At 41.4% G+C, this 14,574-nt stretch overlaps 1 pseudogene; it reads left to right on the top strand.

Annotated features, from left to right (window-relative positions):
* Positions 1-3,070: 3,070 nt before the first annotated feature.
* LOC120595851 (uncharacterized) lies at positions 3,071-3,189 on the top strand (annotated as a pseudogene).
* The last annotated feature ends 11,385 nt before the right edge of the window (positions 3,190-14,574 follow it).

Below are 14,574 nucleotides of genomic sequence, written 5' to 3'. Positions count from 1 at the left end.
AATTCCTAAACTGTGCGCTTTAGAAGAGTGAATTTTATGGTATGGAATTTATGATATGTGATAAAACAAATAATTTACAATGTCTTTACTTTTAAAAAAGATGTATTTAACATAGATGCATTAACATAGTGTCATAGAAAATTAGAAAGTACAAATAATACAAAAAAGAAAATGAAATCACTTAAAAAAAAGAATAAAAGAATAAGACGTAATGCCAACTGTGAAGGGACTTATATTTTGATACTTAATATCTTAATATACAAGCAAAACTAATATGATATAAAAAGTGCTATTAAAACTATGACCTGTGCACTTCAGGGATTAAATATTTCTGAATGATCCTTCCCAAGACATGCACAGGAGGAATAAACTGCCAGCTAGCCTCCCGACCTCACAACCATCCATTATAATTAATGGAGAAGATTCCAACAGTGGTCCTGTCTTGGGAAGAAAAACAGATTCACCCTTCTGGCAATGGCCTGTGCGTTAGGTTGACTCCTGAAGTGGTTGCTGAACCATAGGTGATTTGGCAGAGAAGACTGAGGCAAGAAATATTGATGAATCTAACTCTAGTCAGAGGATTTTGCGAAGATATTTTTGCCTTTTGTCATTTTTGTAACTTAACGTATGGTGCTCAGCAATCCCCATAATTTGTTTGTTGCTCCTTCCCATGCTCTTCAGTCTCTGGGGAACCCAAAGACAATGTGTGAAGTTTGAGAGAACCTCCCTCAACTTTCTATGTATTCATAGCACATCGTAGCCCACCCAGAAGCTCTTCTGGCTGAAGGCACTTTAGCAAGGCCTGTGACATATCTATCATTCTTCAAGAAATCTAGTAACACCTTTTGTAGGTGGGGCCAAGTCCAATGTCCTGCGAGGTCACCTTCGAGACTATTCTGAAGTCTTTTTCTAATATCAAACTAGGACATTCTAGAGCTTCAGAGATTTTTCTCTCCTGAGAAGCTGAGAAATGATTATCTGTAATCACTTTTCTCTCTTCCCTCTCCATGCCCTCCCCACACTTTCTTCCGCCAGTTATGTGTCTCAGCAGCTTCCATCACGTCTACTCCGTGGGAGGCAGCCTGGAAGCTGTTCTTTACAGAGAACCTGTCTAATTACTTAATTGTGCATTTTCAATCGAGGATGCTGTGCTCACAATTTTGTTTTTTGATTCATCCTGCTTTCACTTTTGTAATACAAAAATGTCCCTTCAAATAGTGTTTTTGTTTGGATGGGTCAGCCAAGTATAGGAAGAATTAACTGGCTTTCATCATGAGAAATATTACAAAATCTCAACCAAGTATTATGTGGTAGAAAGAAACAAAAAGAGAGAGAATTGGTGTGGCAACACTGTGGGAGGGGGTGGGAAGAGCCACACCACTAAGCTTCAAAGGCCCTATTTCCTGTTGTTCACTTCCCCCTCATCCCTTTAAATATCTATTCTTTTGTGTTTCTGCATCCTTGTAATCACTTCTCGTCAATAGGAATTGCATTGTGAATTCACACCTTTAATGTCTCAGTTCTATGACTAGATGAGCTCATAGAACCTAAAAGATCAACCTGAATAAGGTCCATGGATGGTCTCCTACTTCCCCAGAGGAAGGGGAAGCTGACAACTTAGCACCTAAAAGAGGATTTGAGTGTTCAATACCCTGAATTAAGTTAGCAAGTGGAGTCCTTTGTTGGGGCCTCAATTGCACCCTGGTCTATTGGAATTAATGAGGTATTGTATTCAGGATTGGGGTATGGGAAGCAGAATCAGTCTAGTGGCTGGGTCGATTGCATCAGAACCACCTGGGGCAGGGCTTTACCTTTTCACACTCACACATACACACACACCAAGCAATTCTAGAAAGAGTCCTAGTACAGAAGGAGAGAAAGAGGTATAAAAGCTCCCTAGGTTATTCTGCTGTATCCCCTTATCCATAACCCAGCCATTTCTCTGGCTCAACATGAAAAGCCACAGGACACTCTCCTTTCCTTCTCACCTGCTGCTTCCCTGGATGTGCTATTAACAACAGTAAGCACAAGTTAAACTGGCTTACGACTAGGGAATGTAGTGGCTCACTTTAGTGTGGCTTCAGGTGCAACCTGCTCTAGGACTCAAACATTGTCATGAGGAGATAATTCCCATTCCCCCCATTTCTCTGTCGCCACTTCGGTAGTCTTAGCTTCAGCCTCTCACCCCATGTAGTTGTAGATGGCAGTTCCAGCAACTACGTCCTCTCTTTCACGTTCAACAGGAGAATAAGAGTCATTTTCCCGGGATTCCTGGTTACTGTGTCATTGCATGTCATCAGCTTATTCTTAAACTAATCACTATGGCCAAAAGAATGTGATATGTTTAGCTGATCAAGGTCCACCTCTGGACCTGGGGTTTGAAGTCAGTCTCACCCAAACCACAAAACTTGGAATGGGAAAAGTCATTTTCTAAAGGAAATTTGGAATGCTTTTGTCAGAAGGAGAGATGGATGCCAGGCATTAAGCCACTGGTGGCCGCTGCACTCCTCGTGTGCATTAACCAAAGCAAGCAGCTCAGGAATCGCTCCAAGCATTGCTGGATTGACCTCATCTGGTTGTTTTGAAAAACATGCCATCCTCCATACATATCAGTCTAAGGCTCACAGAAAACAAATGTCAAGGAAACTTAGCCCCTGACCTCAAGTAACCTACAATTTAGTCAACAAATATATGTTTTCACTTTGGAAAAAAGAAAAGAAGCTGATCCATATGACTAGATATTTCCTTTTTTGGAATTCAACTCTTAATGACCCAGCAACGTTTTAAAGTAAGAGTTTTTTTAAGTGGTTCATTTTCTTAAACCAGATATTTAACGTCGTTCATTTTTAATCTTCTCTCTGAGCTTGCCACCTGTTAAAGTTGTGTGAGCTGTCCCCACAGAACCACCGAATGCACTTACTTTCATTTAGGCATGTTTAGTAACAAGAGGAAGGAGCAATGGTTAGTAGGCAGAAGACCTGGGTTTCACCCACTTCTCTGCCATCACTAGTGATGGGATGCTGGGTAAGTGGTTTTAGTCCCCAAATAGGAAAGAGCTTTTTGAACTTTGTATTATGGCCATGCCACCCTGAACAAGCCTGATCCCATCTGATCTTGGAAGCTAAGCAGGGTCAGGCCTGGTTAGTACTTGGATGGGAGACCACCTAGCAAGACTGGGTGCTGTAGGCGTAAAAAATAAATAAATAAAAATTAATAAAAATTAAATTTTGTAACAACTTGGAAATCAAAGAAATATTGTTTCTCTAAGTAAGTAACCATTTCCAGTTTAAAAGAGCTACAGAGAAAAAGGAACTTTTGTTTTCAGGAAAATAAAGATACTCATCAGTGGTTATCTATTGTGTACCCACTACATGCAGGCACAGTGCTAGGCTCTAGAAATAGAAGATACAAAAGGCCCAGCTCCTATTCTGGATGAGCTCCTGTGTTACTCAAGGAGACAGACAGGTAAATCAATAATTACATTGCAGTGTGCTCCATGATATAACTCAGACATGCATGGGCTGCTATTCCCATTGAAAAGCTGCACATGAGTCTTGATAATTGAGGATGAGTTCATCACATGAACAAGACAGAAAGGAAAGGGGATTGGAGTCAAGCAAGCATGTCAGGCAGAGAGAAAAGCACATTCCGAGGCGTGATGAAGCACAGTGTATATGCTCCATATTCTGTTAGCCTCCTCTTCTGTCCACCCTGCTCTGTGCCCTGGGGCTGGTCTCTTCGGAATGTGTCTCCAGGGTTCCCTTACCTTCCGGCTTCTAAATGAGCTCAGCCAATGGGCTACATCAGGTGGAGAATGGAGGGAAATGAGAGACAAAGTTCAGATAATTATCCCCCCAGCTCCCTCCCTGCAAGGCCTCATCTCCCTAGGATGACCCTTTTCACTCTGGGTCCTGGGAACAGCTCCCTCACCTTGTCCCTTCAGGCCTAGAGATGGTAATGACCTTCCATTCTTGTTTCCTTTAACTCTGTCTACACCTTTCTAAATACTCTAGTAAACTCTTCAATTACCCCTTTTGTGTGTATAATGTTTCCTGCCGGGATCCTGACTTATACATGTGCAGATTATGCACAAACTGCAGGGACTGGAACAGGTCATTTATGTCTGCACATGGTGGGAGTGATGAGGACAGAAAGTGGGCAGGAACCTGGTTCTTGGGAGACCTGGATTCTCTGTAAGGCGTGAGTGAAGATTTTATCTTGAAAGTAATGGGAAGCCAATGAGAAGCCACTTCCTAAATCATTAGATTACATTTAAAAAGTCATTTGTCATAATTATGGGTAATATATGCAATATGCATAATTCAAAAGCAGCTACTTGCATGCTACTAGGCCTTAGTAGACATAAAGTGTCTCATCTTAGTAAAGGTGGAGCATGGAACACCAAATGATCATGCAACCAGAGCTGCTCATCCTGAAATAGGTTCTGTCAAAGATGAACAATCCATTATAAGGTTGAAGTGGTGAATCCAGGATCAGGAATCAGCAGGGTCAGAGGGTGCAAGTAAGCAGCAGAAGCAGAAAGCCCAGAATCCCTGTACTTCAGTTCATATCTATGGCTATGAGCGGGGAGAGCGGAGGCTTATTACCAGGTGCAAGAGGAAGAAACTAGGTGGATCCTGGTTCATGGATGGGTCGGCTTGTGCTATGCACTGAATTTTGTCACCCTGAAAAGCATATACTAAAGCCTACCCCCCAGTGTGATAGTATTTAGAGATGAGTCCTTTGGGGCATAGTTAGATTAAGATGAGATCATGAGGGTAGGTTTCCCATGATAGGATTACTGCTTCTATAAGGAGAGACACCAAACATCTTGCTTTTGCTCTCTCTTTCTACTATGTGAAGACACAGTGAGAAGGTAGCTATCTGCAAGCCAGGAAGACAGCGTTCACGGGAACCTGACCATGCTAGCAACCTGGCCTTGGACTTCCAGCCTCCAACTCTGTGAGAAACAAATGCCTGTTGTTCGAGCCACCCAGTTTGTGGTATTTTGTTATGGCAGCCCGAGCAGACTAATACAGCTTGATATGTCAATGAGAGTCTGCAGCTGATTTACGACACCACTTAGTCATGGCTCTGGAAGATAAGGAAATTTTCCTGAGGGGCGGAGTTTCAGACCATGCACCAAGTCACTCACTGTGCGGGGACAAAGTGATCTGAGGTAGAATATACACAGACTCAGAGGAAGTGGCAATAGCTTGTCTGGTTGGTTAGGGAACTGGAAAAAGAAAGATTAAAATATTAGGGTCAAAAAGATCTCAGAAAAAGACATATGGACTTATGGTAGTGGACAAAATGTCAATGTATCACATGCTAACACCTGACAAAAATCATCCACAATGGAAGATGTCCTAAGCAACCAAATAGACAGAATAATTGGCCAGATGTCACTGGCCACCCACTGCTGGCACATTGGGCTCATGTATGATAGCCATAGGGGCAGGTATAGAGGTTATGCCCAACTGTATGAACTACCACTCACCAAGTTGATCCGCTACTGCCACTGCTGAATGTCCAACCTGCCAGCAACAGAGCTAAGCCCTCGAATATGACATCATCTCTCACAGACACCAGCTATTTTTACCCTGAAAGAGGTAGCAATTTATTGTGACTGAGAGCAACACATATTTTGAATAGAATTTTGCCTTTTCTTCCTGCAGGGCCTTGGCCCAGAAACACCAGCCAAAGACTTTCAGAGTGTTTGATCCACCTATGTGGAATATCTCATAACATTGCCCCGAAATGAGAGACTCACTCTTCAGTAAAGAATGTGGAGCAATGAGAACATGACCATGGTGTTCATTGGTCTTATCACATTGCATGACCACTGGAAACCATGAGCCTGATGGAAACAGAATAGTCTCTTAAAGACACATCTGAGGTGCTTATCTAGGATGATGAACAGAAAGGATTCGGTGACATTCTGAATCAATAACCATGGATTACATGTAACTATGTCCCAATTGGTAGAATACATATGTTCAGGAGACCAAAAAATCCTCACTAATCAGAATACAAGGTCAACCAGAATCCTGTGAGGTTAGGCAAACTTACTATAAGAGGGAAGTCAATTCATTTATATGTAGGTTTTAAAACAGAAAGTAAAAAATGAACAAACAAAACAAACAAGCTCACAAACACATACAACAATATGGTGGTTACCAGAGGAGAAGGTGGTGGGGTTAGGACAAAGAGTGTAAAGGGGGTCAAACATATGGTGACAGAAGGAGGCTAGACTCTGGGTGGTGAACACACACTGCAATATACAGATGACGTAATATAGAATTGTACATTTGAAACTTATATAATGTAATTAACCAGTGTTGCCCCAATAAATTTAATTGAAAAAAAGAAGCAAGTCAATCTGCATGATGCAAGTGGGGCTACAAGGGATTCCGTGGTTCTCCACCCAGATCTCTTCTTTGGGGCCAATGCACTTATTCCCTTAGCTGCTAACATCAGCCACTGATAACTCACAGCTGTGTCTCTCACTGAACATTGTCTTCAGCCACGGGGATATGCCTTGCCCAAAGCTGTGCCCCTTCCCAAAGGGCAGCTCACAGCCATGACTGGTTGATGCAGAGTTACAAAGGTCAGACCCCTTTGTCCATATAAGACAATTATTAAGGACTTTCCAACCTTCAGGCTCTTCAAAAGATGAGCTGAAGTCTCAGTTGCTACAACATTGTTTGATAGCTTCTCACTTTAACCAATCCTGACTTCTTGTGTCCTTACAAGTAAAGGTCCCAAGACCACTCTCCCCAAAACATCTTTTGCATACAATTCTCTGTCTCAGAATCTGTTTCCAAGGGAACACAATATAAGATCTAAAGCTTTCATTCATTCTAACAAAGTAAATACAATGGAAAAGAAAGCAAGGAATTACTTTAATTTCGGGTTAGTACTAGGTGTAATTAGACTTTAATTTTGAATTAAAGAAAAATATTGTACATAGTGACTGGAATTCTCATGGCCACCTCCACCAGCTCTTCCTTGGCATGCTAGGCACGTACGAGTGTTGGTCAAGCCATCCGATCTATGGTATTTTGTTGTGGCAGCCTATATAAACGAACATAGGCAGTCCAGAAACTGGTCTGAAGGGCTTCAGGAATATACCAGCATGGAAAAGAAGACTTAGTTCTAGCAACAGGAGAGAAGAGAAGGTAGAGTGTTTTGCAATCCACATGGGTTTCATAAATTCAAAGTCTAGTATTTATCACCACTAGAAATTTATTTGTGGCTGCCTCTTTCCTAAAGTGTTTTGCAGTGGCAAATGGGAGTAGATAGGAGTATCACCCCCTTAAGTTTTATATACTGTGGCAATAAATGACTCTAAGCACCTCAGTGGCTTACAACAACAAAGATTTGTTTTTCCTTTATTCTACTTGTCCAATGAGGGTTAGCTGCTGCTCTGATCCAATTAATTTCACTGTGGGACTCAGGCTAATGGAGAAGTCTCATTGTGGCTTTGTGAACCACACGTGCTGGCTCTTACAGTTTCTGCTCAGAAGTGCCCCACATTATATTAGCCAAAGCAAGTCTCATGGCCACTTCTGAGTTCAACAGGGCAGGGATGTATAATCTTCCCATAAACAGAGACATCATAGAGCTACAAAATTATTGGGAAATGGTAATATAGCCTACCACAATGAAGTGGTTTCTTCTGCTCCTTAAAGAGTGGTCCATATACTCAGAAATTCAACCAAAGTGGGCCTATAACTATAATGCTCTTTGTACTTCTATATTCCTGGAATTTAAAGATTAACAATACAAGACCTTTAGTCCAAAGACACCAAATATTTTGGATATGTGATAGACATCCTATGATCTTTCTCATCAAAGAGAATTATTTCGTTGTTTTAGCATGTGCTAAACATATTGCTATTTCTAACCATCAGAAAATTCGAATCTCAAAATCTGAGATGTAAGGGGACAAGTTAGGTAGATATACACCCTTTTCCTGTAACATCTTTGTAATTCATAAGTACATGAAAGAAGAGGGGAAAAGAGAGGAAGAAAGGAGGGAGGGAAGGAGGAAGAAGGAGAGAGAGAGAGGGAGAGAGAGGAGAGGGGAGAGGAAAGAGAGAGAGAGAGAGAGAGAGAGAGTGAGCGCACTAACTAGAAATAAATTCAGTACCATATCTAACACTGGAAAGTCCTAATACGACTTGTGAGTTCTGCAAGGAACCACCATGGACAGTTCCCATGGTGGACGTCTGCTGCAGAGAAAGCGACCATATATTTCTAATGGTTGAAGGAGTGGAATTTTGGGGTAAACAACTAGATTTTATCATCTTTCCACATAAAAGGACCAACCGCATCATGGAAAGTCATTCCCAGTATCTAATAATACAGAAATACTTGGGATATAAACAGTTATCTCCAAGTCATAAACATTTTGGCAGGTTTGCCTCTTCAGGTGTCAGAGAAATGTCTGTAAGGTGATCCTGACAAGGCAGAGGAAAATAAAAAGGTTGTTGTCACTGTTCCTGTCTTGGCTGTGTTCTCGGAATCAAGATGCGAGAGTCAGCCCGGTGACTAGATCAAAAACGAATCCAAGCTTGTGGAGTTGCATGACTTATTCCAGCAAAGTTCGTAGTCTTTGGAGTCAAGCATACCTGAGTCTGAATCCTGTCTGTGCCTAACCTCTCTGAGCCTTGGATTCCTCATCTATAAATGGGGAACACATTAGCACTTGTTTATACAGTTGTGAGGAATATTAAACGAGATAATATTCCTGGCACATGGTAAACCCTTAATAAGGTATAGCCATCATCATTAATCATCATCATCATCATCATCAGTTTTATCTTCTTCATCTTCACCATCATCATGATGAGCCAATGCATAGAAAGAATTAGGGAGGTACAAAGGCAGCTCAATCATGAAACATTCCTCAGACTAGGGAGGTAATGTTTGTTTTCACAAAAATATTTATGTTGTAATTACACATCCTAGATTTCTGATTTCGAAAGCATTCAGATAAACTGCATTAATGATTAACGGATTAATGATTGACTGCTTTATTTAAAATCGTTTCCAAAATTTGGAATATTACAATACTAATCGTTTTTCCTATTAAATTTAGCATCAACCACAGCACCACGAAAATAAGTGTCTTCATAATTAAACTATTTCTATTCTCGTAAGAAGTGTCTGAAATTTGTGATTTCGCGAACTGAGATTTCTGTGTCCTCATTCAGAAAGAAAGCATCTGCTCTCTAATAACAATGCGGAAAAATTACTGCAGGAGTCAGTCATTTTGTATTTCCTTCTTGGATAAATTTGCAAAGCCTCATAACTTTGCAGGATTTCCTCGGGGGGAAAAACGAATTTTAAATTCACCAAAAAATGTTGCCTTCTAAACTTAATTGCTACCAAGCTATTTTATTTGCATAATGCCTCCAAAACACAAGAGAAGCTGGAAATGTGTATATGCCAAGGAGAAGCCACAAAGTGCTTCCTTTAAGTGAAAAGGTATGTATGTATGTATAGGGAAAAAAAAACATAGTACACAGTTGGCCCTTCAACAATGATAGGGGTAGGAGTGCCACCCTCTTGAGCAGTCGGAAATCCGGGTATAACTGCAGCAGGCCCTCCACGTACACAGATTCCCAGCCATGGAGTTGATCCTTGAACAACGCGGGTTAGAACTGCATGGGTCAATTGAAAAAAACCTGCATATAAATGGACACAAATAGTTCAAACCCATGTTCTTCAATGGTCAACTGTATAGGATTCAGTACTATCTATGGTTTCAGGCATCCACTGGGGATCTTGAAATATATTCCTCATGGATAAAGGAGGAAAACTGTACAGGGGTGAAAAAAAAACCTCTCAACCCAGAATTTACACCCAGCAAAACTATCTTTCAAAAATAGAAATAAAATAAAACCTTTTTTCCAACTAAAACTTGTCTGAACACTAAGGATTCAAAAATAAACAAGAAACAATTCTTACCCTCAAAAAGATCATGGAGCCTAATCAGGAAGATATATAGATAAAAAGAATTTCAATATAATGTTGCAAGTGATAGAAAAGATAATTAGTTTGATGTGAATGACATCTGGGTCTGTAGGGCATCTAGAGAGTACAGAAATGTGGGTCTGGAGTTCAGGCGAGAGGGAGTCTGGGAGTCCCTGACATGCAGTTAGCAGTAAAGGCCATGGAAACACATGAAATCACTCTGCAAGAGTATATAGCGATGGAAGAGAAAGAAGATGGCCCAAAGATGGAACAGGAGATCACCTACGCGAGAAAAGATAAAGAGGGAGAGTTGCACTAGGCTTTATTTTCATCTGCTCTCTTAAAATGTCCATGAGCCAAGGAACAGAAGGAGGGGGCAGATGAAAGGGAGAGGAAGAATAAACACGAGCTGAACTCTCAGTAATGCCAGACATTGTTCTCAGCACTTTACATATATATCATCTTACTTGATCCTCACAGCAGCTCTGTCAGGCAGGTGTTTTTATCCTATGTAACAAATGAAGAAAGGAGGCACAGAGATTAAATAATAACCTCAGTGTCACACAGTAAGTGGTAGAGCTGGGATCCTGAGCCAGATATTTGGCTCGAGCCCCTTCTTCTTCCCACAAAACTATACCACTTCCAAAGAAAGTAGGAAAGAATCACCATCGTCTCTATAACTGCTCATCCCTCAATCACAGTGGAAGTCTAAAATATAAAGGGGCAATAGGTATCCCAGGGTTGTTTTTTTTTTTTTTAAGACTGAAAGAGGTTCCTGATGGAGGATTTCTGGCATTAACTCTCCATGAGATACAGGCACTCCTATGCACTCAGGGTGTCCACCCAGCCCAGCTCTACATTTGGTTTCCTTCTAAATGGCCATGCTGGTCCTAAGGTCAAACTTCCTCATTCAACAGAATCTGGTACATATCTGCAGAACTCCCATAGCAGAACAGTACAAGTAACCCAACCCTAGGAGAATGGGATTATTTATGGAATTTTAAAAAATAATATAAGATGGGGGGGATTAAAGGGGGGGGAGAAAAATAAATAAATAAATACATAAACAATATATGGTATTTGTTTAGCCATACACATAATTTCTATCAGTCACAGAGAGCAGAATTTGGCTCTGAAACACTGGTTCTGAACAACCAGACAAGAAAGTTTATAAAGGGAAACAGTAAAATGTAATAAATTAAGAGTCTCTTTGGTGGCAGGAGGGACAGTCTTCTTAATGATGCTCTGTCCCAAAGATATTGTTTCCTGCCGGAGATGACAGGATCAGTGTGCTAAAAGTTAGGACTAAAGAATAAACAGAGCTTTGTTTTGTGTTTTGGTTTTATTTTAACCAAAATACAGGGGGAGACAGAGAACTGGTGTTTCACATACCAGAAAGTGGTTTTTAGTGTTAGAACAGGGAACTTAACTTTTGGCAGGAACAGAATTTAAAACTCATGAAAATTTATTGTAAGTTCAGTTATATCTGAATTAACTAACAAATATGGTTTATGAACCATTCTTACTTCCTATACCAGTTGTGTTTTGTGACTTCTCATAATTACTGAAAACATATTTCATGGTTCTTGAAGGGCACAAACACACACCAAGTTTGTATATCGGATAAGGAAAAATAAGTTCTTGTAATAAAATAATCTTACATCAAGAGAGTCTTTATCATGCTCCTTGACACTGAATGGCAAAGAATTTTACCACCTCGAATAGCAAAGCCAAGTTTACTTGAGACCCCATCTTCATCTGATTAACGAGTAAATATTTCACTTCTGAGCGTCAAAAATATACTAAATCCTTTCACTCTTTTTACCAGCAAGTAGAAAAGAAAGCAATTTATAAGTGGTGTTGGAAAAAATGGTTTGTGTGTTTCCTTCCATCTTTCCCTATTAAAACTGATTTATTCTTAAAGGAAGACTCATATTTCTGTTTCCTATTTTTTCTTGAAAAAGAACTGTATTACTCTGTTTTCAGAGAAGAGAAACATCAACAGACTGTTGATGATGGGGAAAGGCAATTAGAATAAACTGTAGGAATAAGATTGCAGATTCTTAGTCAGAGTGCCTGTGTGTGATCTGAGATTCTGCGTGGCTATCCAGACCCCAGGTGATGTGTACAGTGCTGACCTAAGGACCATATTCAGAGTAACAAGGATATAGGCCGTAGGAGGCTGGAGCTGAGAGGCAATCTTAACTAAGTAGGACAGCAGAGCCCACCACAAGCAGGGAAGAAAGAGGGACCAGAAAGAGCTAGGAAACCAGTGCAGACATTAACCTCATAGTTATGTGACCAAGGCAGGCTCTACTAAACAGAACATGTCTGAAAGTGTACCCCAAGACCCTGATCCCTGGATCTTCAAGTGGCTAGACCCTTGAGCTGGTCACCCTGTGCCCTGCAGCCTCCATTGAGGCTTCAAATTATGATGGGAGAAAAGTATCATTTTTTTGGTATGCCATGATGGGAAAAGGGTTGGGAAACACTGCTTTAGAGGTCTGGAGCCTGAAGATTCAGCTTTGATGAGCAAGTGCCTAAGAAAAAGACTTCAGAGGACATGCAAAGGGCAAAACATGGAAGAAAATATGAGCAGAAGCAAGCCCCAGCATGGAACAGCCCAGAGGCAGAAAAAAAGCAAGGCCAGATGGCTGCATGCGAATGCATTGTACCATGGGACCGAAGGTATTCATGAGTGTGAGACATAAAGATCGATGTGAAATTCTAGCAATGAACACAGGCAGAGACCACAAGGACAGGATTTGGAAAATGTGGGTTAGGATCAGATTTGAGATTAGGCACTCAGGCTAGAGAAGTTTGCCAAAATCTTGAGAAGGAATTGGAATTTAAGAAAGAACACACCTGTAATGTATATCATATTCATTATTGAGATGCATGTGAATATTCTTTTTTTTTTATTTTGGCAGGCTGCATATCATTCATCCATAGTTATGTTTTTATTCTCAGCTAATTCTTTTTGTTGTTTCCAGAGACAGGAGCACTAAAGAATGTCTTCAGATATTGTAAGCCTGTCCTGGGTAGTGAACCCTTGGCTGGGACAGACCCAGCCAAGTACCTGGTCTTCATTCTGACATCTTATGTAAGGACTCCCCTTAACTAGGTCAGCCACATACCCAGACTCACAAAGGACCTCAGTGTGTGGTTGCCAGAAACAAAGGAACTATGCAGTTGGCTCTCCATTCAGACCTTTCAGAGAATCAGCTTGGGATCCTCTCAGACACCAGCTCCACAAGAGGCGGGGCCTGCCTTCTGGTCCCGTGAGGGGTCTGTGATAATATGATTCGTTCCATCAATTTGGTAATTGTATCAGACCTAAAGAACCAAGTGTTAAATATATCAAGTTAAAAAAAAAAAAACCCTGTGAATGAGAGACATATACCCCAACGCATTTGACTATGAGATGAAAGTAAATTCTTATAATTACATTTTTTGATATTTTATTTAACATTTTGAGAAATGTCACTCAGACTCTCCCTGCTAACAAAAGAATTACATCCAAAAAATGTCTCTTCTCTGAGGGTCCAAACTTCAGCATGCAAAGGCCTCCAAAGATGCCCTCAGTGCTCAAAACCTCACGGCGAATCTTCTCGGGAGAACTGAGTTCGCAGAGCTAAAATGCCAGGCAAAAAGGCCAGGATGGTGAATAGGAAGGAGGGAGCACTCTGTGGCTACTGGAGTCCTGACTACACACAGGACAACGGACCAGAAAACCTAAAGTCAAAGTCTTCACGTTCCTGTCCTGAAGGGCTCTGACAAACTTGGCATCGCAGCATGCACTTAAATACCAGCATGTCCTATTCAGTCCAGACTGCACTCTGGAATCTGGTTCCTTGGGCTGGGGACTCATCGGGGTGTTTATTTGCATGATTTGGTAGATCTATAGGGCATGGGTATGTGTGTGTACGTGTGTGCGCACACACACACACACACACACCTACCCAATTCCCGGGACTATTTTTGAATCCCGCTGAAGAAAATTTTGAGTCAGACACTGGAGGGAATTTGTAAGACACTGGGCACACATAGTAGTGTTTGGGGACCCTGGTGATGAATAAGGTACAAAGTTAGGGATGTCATTAGTCACCTCACCTTTGCACTGAGTCCAGGTTGAGGAGATGACACCTCGACACAGGCACTGGTGTTCTCATGGGCTGAAGCTCAGGGTGCCACTGGGGGGTCTTGGGCGGCTTTGTGAAAGGGGGACAGTGCCACCAGCAGCTGGGGCCTGACAGCAGATGGCAGCCGACCCCCGCAGTGGCTGTGCCTGACACACTGGATTGTGAGCCACGTGAGGCCACCTTTGCCAGCCTCTCAAAATACCTGGGGCTAGGAGATTTCACGGGAATAGGCGAGGGCAAGAACGGTAAATTTGGGAGACAGATTGCAGTGGGCCTTAGTTCGTGCCCACAAACTGGCTCAGCCTTGATTCCTGGCACTCAGCCAAGAAGCAGCATTTGCAAAGTGGGGATAATTACAAAAACAATTGAACCTGATTATAATGACTCACATTGCATGGGTAAAGACTTATTCTGGGGCAAATCCTGACTGGAAGCAAATCTACCACCT

This window comes from Pteropus medius, unplaced genomic scaffold, assembly GCF_902729225.1.
Source record: "Pteropus medius unplaced genomic scaffold, Ma_sr-lr_union100, whole genome shotgun sequence".
Taxonomy (NCBI): Eukaryota; Metazoa; Chordata; class Mammalia; order Chiroptera; family Pteropodidae; genus Pteropus; species Pteropus medius.
Note: the sequence above shows the minus strand (reverse complement) of the source record. Positions and strands in the feature narration are given on the sequence as shown.